Here is a 14,162-nt window from a genome sequence, read left to right on the forward strand (position 1 = left end):
CAGAATTCATATGTATTTAAATAATTAAGGAAATAGCTTATGCCAAAAGAAGTTCAAATTTTCATAAAGCTCTTTAACATTGGTAAGCACTAAAACAAATCATTTAGGCAACAACCAGTATATTACCAAAAACTTCGGATTATGACAATGAACACATAGAATCTAGCTGAAATTAATCAAATCAAAATGCATGGATAAAAAAGAAATTTACAATGATAAAATCTGTTTTAAAAAAATAGAAAGGAATTAACCACAAGATAGTTTTCCAAAGTGAATTTTAAGGCAATACAATTGCCTAATTAGTACATAATAGATAAGAGAAGAAATATATCAAGTATCAAAAAAATTTGTGATTTTTGCAATTATTAAAATTACATAAAGAAAAATTCAATCAAAGAGATCAAAATCGAAGACATCAAACACATTAGAAAGACATCAAAACAGTTATAAAACATAAGCTTAATATTTAATAAAAATTAAATCTTTGGGCTAGGTATTAGATACTGAAGTGAAAGTCACTCAGTTGTGTCCAACTCTTTGTGACCCCATGGACTATACAGTCCACGGAATTCTGCAGGCCAGAATACTGGCCTTTCACTTCTCCAGGGGATCTTCCCAACCTAGGTCTCCCACATTGCAGGGAGATTCTTTACCAGCTGAGCCACAAGGGAAGCCCAAGAATACTGGAGTGGGTAGCCTATCTCTTCTCCAGCAGATCTTCCCGACCCAGAAATCGAACTGGGGTCTCCTTTATTGCAGGCAGATTCTTTACCAACTGAGCTATGAGGGAAACCCAGGTATTAGATAAGCACTTTATAATATTTTTCACTCTATAATATACATGATTCTAACTTGGTTATATGTCTTACAGAGGTGGTAGGAATGGTTTTGGTATTTAATACTCTTCTTCCACTAGTGCAAAGAAAAAATATATATATATTTGCAGAGTGTGAATGGAGCAAAGTTTTAAAAACAAGTCATATTAATAAAAAGAAAAAAGAAGATAAATCTACAGTGGCCTTTCAAATTACATATATTTGGTGCATTGACAAACATTCACAAACACATCCATGAGCTCATGAACATAATTTCCTTTGAACCTTACAATGACCCTATAAAATAAATAAGCTAACTATTTTGTATTTCCTTTTAATGGATTAGGAAACTAAAGTTCAGTGAACTGTGTAATTTTTTTCATCTTTGTTGGGTTAGAGAATTAAAAACAAGACAATTGGATCTAGATCGTCTGATTGCAAAATATATTCTTTTTTCTTTCATCACATGCATACCAGGTAATCCATGAATAATTTTCTATCTTTGCTAAGAAGGAAACAAAGTAGTGGGTAGGGGATATTAGAAGAAAGAAGAGGGAATTATGAGATATAAAGTCCATATACAAAATAAAGTCAGTGTTAAAAAAAAAAGAGATACAGTATATCAAGAACTTAGTTTTTCTGAAACATACCAATAAATTGTATTCCAGTCTTGTTTGGAAGTAGCATATTTAATCAATAATACTTCAGGTCAGTTCAGTCGCACAGTTGCTTTTGACTCTGTGACCCCATGGACTGCAGCACCCCAGGCTTCCCTGTCCATTACCAACACCTGAAGCTTGCTCAAACTCATGTCCATTGAGTCAGTGATGCCATCCAGTCATCTCATCCTCTGTCATCCCCTTCTCCTCCTGCCTTCAATCTTTCCAAGCCTCAGGGTCTTTTCTAATGAGTCAGTTCTTTGCATCAAGTGGCCAAAGTAATGGAGCTTCAGCTTCAGCATCTGTCCTTCCAATGAATATTCAAGACTGATTTCCTTTAGGATTGACTGGTTTGATCTCCTTGAGGTCCAAGATTCATTTAAAAATTAAACTAAACCTTATGGAAATTGAGATCTAATAATAATGTCATTCACAAAGCATTCTAGCTAGGAATTCTTCTAAGAAATTATACAATTTAAAGATGAGAAGAAAACAATAGATTTGTCTCAATAATACAAATAGCACAGTGATTTGAGATTATGTGTGTACTCATTTGTTCAGTTGTGTCCGACTCTTCACAACCCTTGGACCGAAGCCCACCAGACTCCTTTGTCCATGGAAATCTCCAGGCAAGAATACTGGAGCAAGTTGCCGTTTCCTCCTCCAGGGAAGTTGCTGACCCAGGGATCAAACCTACATCTCCTGTTTCTTCCACATTGCAGCCAGATTCTTTACCACTGAGCCATTGGGGAAGCCCAATTTTAGATTACAAATATTCTGAAAGTAAGACTAATTGGGTGACATCAAAATCATGGTTAAAGTGAGAGTCTCCCTTTTTCCATCCCCTTAAATCTGCAACCAGTAGAACACTCACAGCCTAGCAAAGCTAACTCTGCACAACACACCAGGATGCCAGAGAATCCATGCATCTGTGCATCCAAAGTTGAGTGGACTGGAATACATAGAAGAGGTGGAACTAGGGGACAGCAGAGGCAGTTCCTATGATCCCAGACCCCTATTTATGGCTGCTGAGCCAACAGCCTCAGAGAATCTAATTGCATCAGGGGAAGCAGAGCACATAGCTCCAGCCTCTCAGGCATAGCAATGCCCAAATCCATAGGAAATTGGGCAGTAATGGCAAAAAGGTCTGTGATGATTTCCTCTAGTCTGGGAGGTGCCTACAACTCTGAGCCACACTCCCACCCACAATAGGTGCACCCGTGAATCTGATAACTCTGAACACAGCAGAGGCACTTGTAAACCTACCTTCCAGTCTACGCTTTCCCTCTCTCTGTGGTGAAGAAGTCTTTGTGGTGAAGGCGATCCTGCCATTCCAGTGACCTACGTGGTGACCCTGACAGCAGCAAGGCATCAAGAATCTGAGTCACAAGAAGGTGACAATTTTCTTAAAATGATGGAGTATAGTGATCTAACTGAAAGAGAATCCAAACTAGCTCTCAGGAAGAAACTGAATGAGTTACAAGAAAACTCAGAAAGGCAATTCAATAAGCTCAGGAATAAAATTAATGAACAGAAGGGACACTTTACTAAAAAAGAGCAAAATTCTTAACAAAAAAAAAAAAAGAGAGAGGGGTGGGCAGGCAATTCTGGAACTGGAAAACTCAATAAACAAGATGAAAAATGCATTAGTAAGCACTAAAAATAGAGCAGACAATATGAGAGAGAATTAGCAAGCTCAAAAGTGGAAATCTAGAAATGATATAGATAAAAGATGTGAGATAATTAAGACATAACAAAATGAGGAAATTCTTTGAGAAATATCTGACTCTTTTATGAAAGGAAATATTAGCATGATGGGTATCCCAGAAGAAGAGAGGGAAAAGGGAACAGAGCTTATTTAAAGAAATAATAGCTGAGAACTCCCTAAACATGGGGCAGAAATTGGAAATGCAATGAAGAATATTTATTCTCTCTGAAGCTAAGAGAATACCTAATTACCTCAACATTAAAAGATGTTCTCTAAGACACATTATATTAAAACTATCAAAAGTCAGTGACAAAAAGACTTTTAAAGGCAATTAAGAAAGACTAGATGGTAACCTACAAAGGAAAGAAGGCTTCTTAAATTACAGAAGTTACAGGCCAGGAGAGAGTTGAATGATATTTTCAAAATGAAGAAAACCTGTCAGCCAAAAATATCCTATCTAGCTAATGATAACTTCTAGAAAGTTATCACTCAGATATGGAGAAATTAAGAGTTTTCAAGACAAACTAGGGTCAAAGGACTTCATCAACACTAGACCTGCCTTATGAGAAACATTGAAACTCTTTTACCAAAAACAAAAAGTCAAAGGTACATAACACTGAATAAGGTGATAAATAGAGTCTGAAAATTGCAACTTCATATCAGAATAGAATTTTAAACACCGCATTATAAAATAAAGGTTAAAGAAAAAAAGTAATACAAATGACAGTAGCTCCTTAAATTGGTAACAAACTCACAACATAAAAAGGGATAATTTGAGATAACAGAAACATAAAAGTTGAAAAGATGGGACTTATATAAGCAAATGAAGATAAGATGCTATCAGCAGAAAAGGATTATTTTATCTATGAGATATTTTATACAAAGCTCACAGTAACCATGAAACAAATCTAGAGCAGAGACACAAAACATGAAAAAGAGGAAACAGAAAAACCTGATTAAAAAAAAAACCCTACCAAACTAAAATGATTGACAGAAACACAAACACAAACAGAAAAAAAATGGAGATATAGACAAATCAGAAAACAAAAGACAAACAGACAGTACTAAGTCCTCATTTACCTATAATCACCTAAAGGTAAATAGGTTGAATTCACCAATGCAACAAAACACAGCGTGGCTTTGCTGTCAGTTGTTCGGTCACTCAGTCGTGTCCAACTCTTTGTGACCTCAAGGACTGTGGCACGCCAGGCTTCCCTGTCCTCCACCATCTCCTGGAGCTTATTCAAACTCATGTCCATTGAGTCAGTGATGCCATCCAATTGTCTCATCCTCTGTCATTTGTTCTCCTCCGGCCTTCAATCTTTCCCAGCATCAGGGTCTTTTCTAATGAGTCCGCTCTTCGCATCAGATGGCCAAAGTATTGGGGCTTCATCATCAGTGCTTCCAAAGAATATTCAAGATTGATTTCCTTTAGGATTGACTGGTTGGATCTCCTAGCAGTCCAAGGGACTCTCAAGAGTCTTCTCCAACACCACAGTTCAAAAGCATCAATTCTTCGGCGCTCAGCTTTCTTCACAGTCCAACTCTCACATCCATACATGACCACTGGGAAAACTATAGCTCTGACTAGATGGATCTTTGTCAGCAAAGTAATGTCTCTACTTTTTAATATGCTGACTAGGTTGGTCATAGCTTTTCTTCCAAGCAGCAATCGTCTTTTAATTTCATGGCTACAGTCACCATCTGTAGTGATTTTGGATCCCAACAAAATAGGCTGTCACTGTTTTCATTGTTTCCCCATCTATTTGCCATGAAGTGATGGGACCAGATGCCATGGTCTTGGTCTTTTGAATGTTGAGTTTTAAGCCAGCTTTTTCACTCTCCTCTTTCACTTTCATCTAGAGGCTCTTTAGTTTATCTTCATTTTCTGCCATAAGGGTGGTGTCATCTGCATATGTGAGGTTATTGATATTTCTCCTGGCAATCTTGATTCCAGCTTGTGCTTCATCCAGCCTGATATTTCACATGATGTATTTTGCATATAAGTTAAAAAAGCAGGGTGACAATATACAGCCTTGATTTATTGCTTTCCCTATTTGGAACCAGTCTGTTGTTCATGTCCAGTTTTAACTGTTGCTTCTTGACCTGCATACAGATTTCTCAGGAGACAGTAGTCTAAGGTAGTCTGGATGGATTTAAAAATGAATCCCAACTATATACTCCTTCCAGGAGACTCATCTCAGCTCTAAAGACAAACATGGGCTTAGAGTGAATGGATAAAAAATGATACTTCAAGCAAATAGCAGATAGAAAAAGCAAGTGTAGCCATATACATATCAGACAACATGAATTTCAAGCTAAATAAAATAACAAGATACTAAGATAGGCATTATACAACGATAAAGGAGACAACTCATAAAGGAGACATAATAGTGATGAATACAATAGGAGCAACAAAATATATAATGCAATTATAAAAAGACTTTGAGAGAATTTGAAGGCAACACAATAATAATGAGACTTTAACACCCTGCTTACATCAATGGAGTCATCATCCAGACAAAATACCAACCAAGAAACAGCAGTCTTAAATGGAACATTAGGCCAGGGAATTTGACAGATTTGTTTAGAACATTCCATCAAAATGAAGCAGAATACACATTCTTATCAAGAGCACATGGAACAGTCTCAAGGATGAACCACGTGTTGGGATACAAAACACTAAATTTAAGAAGACTGCAATCATATCAAACATTTTTTTCCCAATTATAATAGCATGAAACTATCAATCAAAGCTGGATAAATCACAAATATTGGAGAGTAAACATATGCTACTGAAAAACTTCAATGAATACTTCAAAGGAAAAAATTCAGACAGATGAAAATAAAAATAAAATAAAAACTTTATGGGATGAAACAAAAGCTGTATCAAGAGAGAAGTTTTTAGCAATAGAGGTCTATTTTAACAAATAAGATATATATATATATATATATATATATATATATATATAATCTCACATCTAAAGGAACTAGAAAATGAAGAACAAATGAAGCCCAAAGTCAGTAGAAGGAATGAAATAATAAATATTAGAGCTGAAATAAATGAATCGGACTAAAAAAGACAATAGAAGAGATCAATGAATCTAAATGCTTGTTTTTTGAAAAGATAAGCAAATTGACAAGTCTTTAGCTTAACTCACTATGGAAAAAGGAGGGAAGATATAAACTCAGAACTGAAGAGGAGAAATAATAACAGATACCCCAGAAGTAAAAAGAATTATAAGAGAATGTTATGAACAGCTATTTGCCAACAAACTGGAAAATCTAGAAAAGAAATGGATAAATTCTTAGAATCATACAACCTTCCATGACTGAATTGTGGAGAAATATAAATTGTGAACAGACTGATCATTAGTGAAGAGATTAAAATAGTAATCAAGAAAGTCCCAAACACAGACATCTAGGAGCAGACAGCTTTAAAAAGCAACTCAAAATGGATCAGAATTAAATGTAAGAACTGAAATCATAAAACTAGAAGAAAAGATAGGCAAAGCACTCTTTGGCATTGGTTTTAGCAATACTTTCTGGATATGTCTTCTCAGGCAAGGGAAGCAAAAGCAAAAATAAACAAGCAAAAGATCTGCTGCACAGTAAAAGACACCATCAAAAAAAAAAAAAAAAAAGAAAGAAAGAAAAGAAAAGGCAACCTACTTACTGAATGAGAGAAGATATTTACAAATTGTATGTCAGATAAGGGGTTAATATCCAAAATATATTTAAAAACTCACAGAGCTTAACAACAACAATGACAAAACCAATCTCATTTTAAAAAAAAATAGGCAGAGGAGCTAAAATGCATTTTTCCAAAGAAGATATATGATGGCCTTTGAAAGGCCATATATACATAGATACAGAAAGGTACATTGGAAGATGTTCAACATCATTAATTATTTGGGCAATGCAAATCAAAACCATAATGAGATATCACCTTACACCTGTCAGAATCTATATCATTAAGAAAAAAAAAATAAGCCAAGTGAGAGATAACAAGGATGTGATTTAGGATGACAAAGAGATGAAGGAAAAGTGTGTGAGTATATCAGATCCAAGAACTGTTTTGCTTTTCATGTGTGAAATACTTACATTTCAATTACAATTCTGCTACATTTTTAGCTTTACTCCTCTGGTTAAATAACTTTGCATCTCTAAACATTATTATTCTTATTCTGAAGACAGAAATGCATGACAGGCAAGGATTTTGTGAGCATTATAAATAATACTTGTAGAATACCTGGAACACATCCTAGCAAATATTAGCTTCCAGATAATAACATAATTGTTTTCATGTCCTTCCTGCATTAATTGGAAAAGGAAATATCTAGTGAATGAGGAGAAACTAAGTTTTCTTCTAAGTTGTCAAATGCAAACCTTCATCTTTATCTCTGCTATTAAACATTTTTCAAAGGATATATTGACTCTTTACAGTTTCTGTTTCAGAAAACTTGGATGTATACTAATATCTATGTCATAAGAAAGCACAGATTACAAAGAGAGTACATATACATCTATTCAGAAGATGTGGTATAAACTAGCATCTTTATTATGCATATTATTTTGGATAGTGCATTTTTCTCATTTTTATAGCTTCTTTTCAGTTTTTGTGTGTGTGAAATGTTCTGTTTCTTTTCCTTCATTCTGAGATACTTTCCTCTACATCAGAGTGCCCAGTTAGATTAGCTGCTTTAAAATTCTTGTCCAGCAATACTAATGTATGTGTTAGTTACTAACATAATCTAAGTGCTGGACTTGGTTGATTGTTAATTTTCTTGAGAATTGGCTACATTTTCCTGGCTCTTCATGTGTTGGTAATTTTGGACATTGTTATATTCTTCCAAAGTCTGTTGATATTTTTTGTTTGTGTTACAAGGCAATTAAGTTTGTTGACCTGAAATTGCAATGTCTATCTCTTAGGAAATAGTTCAAATCTCAGTTCAATTACCTTATCCTTAGCTGACTAGCTTAAGTTGTTCAGAGGTCAAATATTTGGAGAGTTTACATACAGAATTTAAGGCCCCCATTCTCTGGATCTCTCCTTTATGAGATTCTCCCCTGAATTTATTTTTCAGATTAGACCAATATTTATTGCAAAAATACAAGCAGGTTTTCTGATCCAAGTGGTAAAAAATTGAGAGTTTAAGATAGTACAATTCCAATCATATGTGTATACATACACATTTCTAAAGTTTATGTTTATATGCTGGGGCTTCATTGCTGCCTGGGTTTTTCTCTAGTTGCGGTGAGTGGAGGCTCCTCTCTAGCTGTGTTCGTGGGCTCCTCATTATAGTGGCTTCTCTTGTGCAGCACGGGCTCTGGGACGCACCGGCTTCAGTAGTTGCTGTACTTGGGCTCAGTAGTCGTGGCTCCTAAGCTCTAAATCACGAGCTCAGTAGTTACGGCACACGGACTTAGTTGTCGTAAAGCATGTGGGATCTTCCTGGATAGAGGATCAAATCTGTGTCTCCTGCATTGGCAGGCAGATTCTTTTACCACTGGGCCACCAGGGAAGCCCCTGCACACACATTTTGATCAGAACATTACACTGATGACCTACAGGCTTTTTTTAAATTGCAGGCAAAGTGTTCATTTCCTCTTGTCTATCCACACTTTAGTATATTTCATAGACTTTAAGAAGTATCATAAAAAATATGGAACCCTCCACACACTTGCATGTCATCCTTGCACAGGACCATACTTATCTTCTCTGTATTGTTCCAAATTTAGCATATGTGCTGCCAAAGCAACACTCTCCCCTAAATTTTAATCTAAACTCTTTTTTCTCATTCTTCAGGTCAAAAGTACTGGGCTGTTTTTTAAAAGAATTTTAACTTTTCTGAATAATGCTAACTGTGGCCTCACCTTAAAGCCATGAGAAAAAGAAACTAACCTTAGATGTCTCCTTATAAGTGTCAACTCCTCTCCAGAATCTGACAGCTTTTTTGGCTCTCGCATGTTTTGGGGTGTTTTTTTGTTTTCCCCTAAGACTTTGCAGGGTCAGTCCAGTGGGAACTTATTCAGCTACATTGGAGAACTAAATGTTTAAAAATCACCCTCAGCCTGCTGAGGGTACTTAAGAAGAATAATGCAGAAAATAAGATTTGATTCATGGAAATGTAAACAAATCTTGATTTTATTGAGGAAGAAAAAAAAGAGAGAGAGTTATGGAAAAGTTGTGGGGCAGGAATAAGCCATTAATGTAACAAGCCTGAATATGGATTTAACTGTACAGTTATCCACTGGTAAATCTCAAAACTATTTCCATACAAAACTCTCTGTTGAGCACCAAACCTGCCTTACCTGTGGGTCTATCAGGTAGAAGTTTATTTCCAGACATCTCAATTTTGGGGGAAGAGATGGTTTCATTGTCTTCCCTAAGACTTCTCTTTTTCTCATCCCAAATAATAGTATTACTATGTAAAATGAAGCAAACTATAAAACAAAATTAGAATACTTATATTCCTTTATTTCCACATTTTATTAGTTCTTCTCTTAAACTTCTCCCAAGCATGTCTATAACCTTCTGTTCCCCTCTTCCCATCTCTGTACATCTTTCTTTCTGAAATCAGCTTCCTAACTAATTTTTTTGCCATAAATTCATCTTCCTCATGACTACAGAACTAGCCCTCTAAAATTTAATTTCCTTAGGTCACATTTAAAAATGCAGATTGATCTCCCAGCGGTTGACATATTTCTATCCTTCTATTTCACCCACAGATTTTCTTTTTGTTATGCAAATGATCTGTGTTCTTCCACTACTCTGGGCTTCCTGTTTCTTACTTTGTTTAAAATGTTTATTTCTTTTTCAGTTTCTAAGCCTCTTTTACTCCCTAAAGAATTCTTTCAAATGTTACCACATTTATAGGAACATTGACCTTTGCAGACAGAATTAACCAATGTCCTGTGTACTCATAAATTTATACATGTATAGCAATTGCAGTACTCATTACATTATTATACTGGCATTATTTGTTTATTGGGCGAAGAAAACATTAATTCTTCGGGGGCATTTATTATGTCTTAATTGTTTTTGCTTCCCTTCTTAACTGTGTCTTTTTCCAACTCCAAGGCTTAGTGGAGTTAATTACCATACTGTAGTTTCTCAACAAATGAAAATGAATAAATGAGTAAATGAGTAAATGAGTTGAGGTTCAAATGAGTTTATGTTGTTGATCATGGCTGTACACATGGCAATGTGGAAACTTGGAACTGCCTCTGACCCTAATTCTAGAGCTCTTGCCATAACAAACAAAGGACTGACCTGCCGCTTCAGTTCAGTTCAGTCGCTCAGTCGTGTCCAGCTCTTTGCAACCCCGTGAATTGCAGCACACCAGGCCTCCCTGTCCATCACCAACTCCCGGAGTTCACCCAAACTCATGTCCATCAAGTCAGTGATGCCATCCAGCCATCTCATCCTGGGTTGTCCCCTTCTCCTCCTGCCCCCAATCCCTCCCAGCATCAGAGTCTTTTCCAATGAGTCAACTCTTCTCACAAGGTGGCCAAAGTATTGGAGTTTCAGCTTTAGCATCAGTCCTTCCAAAGAATACCCAGGACTGAGAATGGACTTGATGGATCTCCTTGCAGTCCAAGGGACTCTCAAGATTCATGTTGATGTATGGCAAAACCAATACAATATTGTAAAGTAATTAGCCTCCATTAAAATAAATAAATTTCTATAAAAAAAATTTTTTTTAAAGAGTCTTCTCCAACACCACAGTTCAAAAGCATCAATTTTCAGCACTCAGCTTTCTTCACAGTCCAACTCTCACATCCATACATGACCAGTGGAAAAACCATAGCCTTGACTAGACGGACCTTTGTTGGCAAAGTAATGTCTCTGCTTTTCAATATGCTATCAAGGTTGATCATAACTTTCCTTCCAAGGAATAAGCGTCTTTTAATTTCATGGCTGTAGTCACCATATGCAGTGATCTTGGAGCCCCCAAAATAAAGTCTGACACTGTTTCCACTGTTTCCCCATCTATTTCCCATGAAGTGATGGGACCGGATGCCATGATCTTCGTTTTCTGTATGTTGAGCTTTAAGCCCACTTTTTAACTCTCTTCTTTCACTTTCGTCAAGAGGCTTTTTAGTTCCTCTTCAATTTCTGCCATAAGGGTGATGTCATCTGCATATCTGAGGTTATTGATATTTCTCCTGGCAATCTTGATTCCAGCTTGTGCTTCTTCTAGCCCAGTGTTTCTCATGATGTATTCTGCGTATAAGTTAAATAAGCAGGGTAACAATATACAGCCTTGATGTACTTCTTCTCCTATTTGGAACCAGTCTCTTGTTCCATGTCCAGTTCTAACTGTTGCTTTCTGACCTGCATACAGATTTCTCAAGAGGCAGGTCAGGTGGTCTGGTATTCCCATCTCTTTCAGAATCTTCCACACTTTATTGTGATCTACACAGTCAGAGGCTTTGGCGTAGTCAATAAAGCAGAAATAGAAGTTTTTCTGGAACTCTCTTGCTTTTTCGATGATCCAGCGGATGTTGGCAATTTGATCTCTGGTTCCTCTGCCTTTTCTAAAACCAGCTTGAACATCTGGAACTTCACGGTTCACATATTGCTAAAGCCTGGCTTGGAGAATTTTGAGCATTACTTTGCTAGCATGTGAGATGAGTGCAACTGTGCTGTAGTTTGAGCATTCTTTATTGCAGGTTAAATACTGACTTTACCTTTTATCTCAGTACTAGTTGTGTCTTTCTACCTGTGATATTTTAAAATGTATTTGATAATTGTGAATATTTGTATCTCTGTTCTGAAATCTCTCAATCTTAAATTCTCTATCCTCATGGCATCATCATTTAATATTTTTCATTGAAGAAATTAGTTTTTTATTATTTAATTTTTTATGTTCTACGAAAGTCACCATACCGTTCTTTCTCTGAACTTCAGCCCCACATTAAGAACATGGCTAAAATGCTCACAGGTCAGGTTATAGTTAGAATAAAAGGAAGCACATTTATAAATCTGTCTATAGTAACTCATTCCATTTCCTTCTAAAATCCCAGTTTATGAAGAATCCTATTGTAGCCCTTATGTTTGCACCTGTTACTCTTTTCTTCTTTGTAAAACCAATTTAGTATTATGCCATGCAAATTTTGATTTTATTGAATCTCTTGTTTTGAGCTAATCTTTCTTTTAAGATTGAAAATATGGACATTGCAAAACCTTTTTCAGAACTTTTAGAAAGCTGCTCTTATATAGGACAAGTTTTACTTCTGATCACACTTGTATCTGCTTTAATGAGATAATGTCCTGTTACTTTCTAAAACCCCTCCTCTTTGATTGTACCAATTAGAGCTTTGATGATCAGGACTTAGATAAGAGTTTGCCTCAGTATTTCTTTGATAATCAATAAATCATTTTGTCAGTGTGCTCATTACTGATTCTGCAGCAACTCAAATAGTGCCTGACAAAAAATGTGTTTGGCTAAATGATCAAAGTTCTATTTTTAACTGAATGAATTTACAGCCAAAAGCAGAGTGATGACAGCTCACAGTGATAATAAAATCAGACATTTATCAATGCTTATTACATGCCAAAAATTTTATGTATATTATTTTAATTAATCTTCATAATAATTTTATTGTAATTATCTCCATCTAAAAGCTGAAAATCTAAAATATGAGAGGTTTCACTGCATGTAAACTATATAACATACAATTTATTCAACAACCAAAAACCATTTATGGAGTACATACTCATAATGTGTCAGGCATCTGAGTTTGATTGAAAGCCTGATAACATTTTTTTTTTCTATTTATTAGAGAAGGAAAGGTACAATTTGACTTTCAGTTCAATACAGCACACTGTGAATAATAAGGCTGAAGCCATGTCCTCCCCCCTCCAATTTTAATAAAAATGTAAAAGATATTAAAAGCAACTTGTGGATGTGCTAGAAAACAAGAAGAGATACATTGTGTAAATCAGAAACTATAAGAGTTTTTGAAAAACTAAGAAGGAAAAAGAATTAGGCTAAAGAAAGAAATCAAATTGTAATACAAGTGCAGGAGAAGAAACCTGAAAAAATATGGATGTGACTCCAAGGGTGCTTCAAAGGCAAAAGTCAGTGATCATGGGATCAAGACAGGTCCCAGAGACAAGCAGCAGGCATCTGTATAGTGTGTTCCACTCATTCAGTCAGAGAAAACATGCCTCTTTCCTTGTTTAACTTTCACCTGATTGTCAAATTACCCTCCCACCCCAACTTAGTCCAAGCAGCAAGCTGCAGAGGCATCTATCCTGGGCAGGAAAAGTGAGTAGAGGTGGATGCCTGGGCATATGGAGCTGAACAGTGTCTCTAGTGGCTGGTGACACCCATGGGGAAGTGAAGGGCCCACATGCAGATTAACTATTGATTTGTTGTTTTAGTCACTACAACATGCCTGACTCTTTTGCAGCCCTGTGGACTGTAGTCCGCCAGGCTTCTCTGTCCATTCAATGCTGGAACAGGTTGCCATTTCTTTCTCTGGGAGATCTTTTTGACCCAGGAATTAAACCTGGGTTTCCTGCCTTTACAAGCTGATTCTTTACCGCTGAGCCACCCTGCTGCCAAAGACTGCTGCCTCTCCATCCCAGAAAGGCTTCACAAAGACTGAATATTCAAAGACAAGGAAAGGGAGCTTCCATATGTAAAACAAAGCAGGCAGGCAAGAATCACCAGATATTTTATTTACTTCACCACTCTTGAAAAGAGGCAACAAACTCAATAAATTAAAAAATTCACCCATGGCTGTACATACACACACACACACAGGTATACACACACACATAAGTGTGTATATGTATATATATAATATAAGATTTATTTACTTATAGTTATACATATTTATAAAAAGAACAGAACTTTAAAATTAGTAAAGGGTAGGGGAGAGGAATGGAGGAGGAAATGCTCACCAGGAAGTTCTACATCTGTATAAAATTTCATATATCAAGGGATGACAAAAGTGAAGAGA

The 14,162-nt window shown here is 36.1% G+C and overlaps 1 protein-coding gene and 1 non-coding gene across 2 annotated transcripts in view; one reads left to right on the forward strand and one right to left on the reverse strand.

Annotated features, from left to right (window-relative positions):
* LOC120858921 (solute carrier organic anion transporter family member 1B3-like) overlaps window positions 1–14,162 on the forward strand; it is an 81,394-nt gene that overhangs the window by 14,236 nt on the left and 52,996 nt on the right. The window lies entirely within an intron of this gene.
* LOC120859022 lies at window positions 8,843–8,947 on the reverse strand. The gene has a single exon (XR_005720036.1). It is a non-coding gene; the product is annotated as a U6 spliceosomal RNA (small nuclear RNA).

The sequence above is a fragment of the Oryx dammah genome, unplaced genomic scaffold (assembly GCF_014754425.2).
Source record: "Oryx dammah isolate SB20612 unplaced genomic scaffold, SCBI_Odam_1.1 HiC_scaffold_29, whole genome shotgun sequence".
NCBI lineage: Eukaryota > Metazoa > Chordata > Mammalia > Artiodactyla > Bovidae > Oryx > Oryx dammah.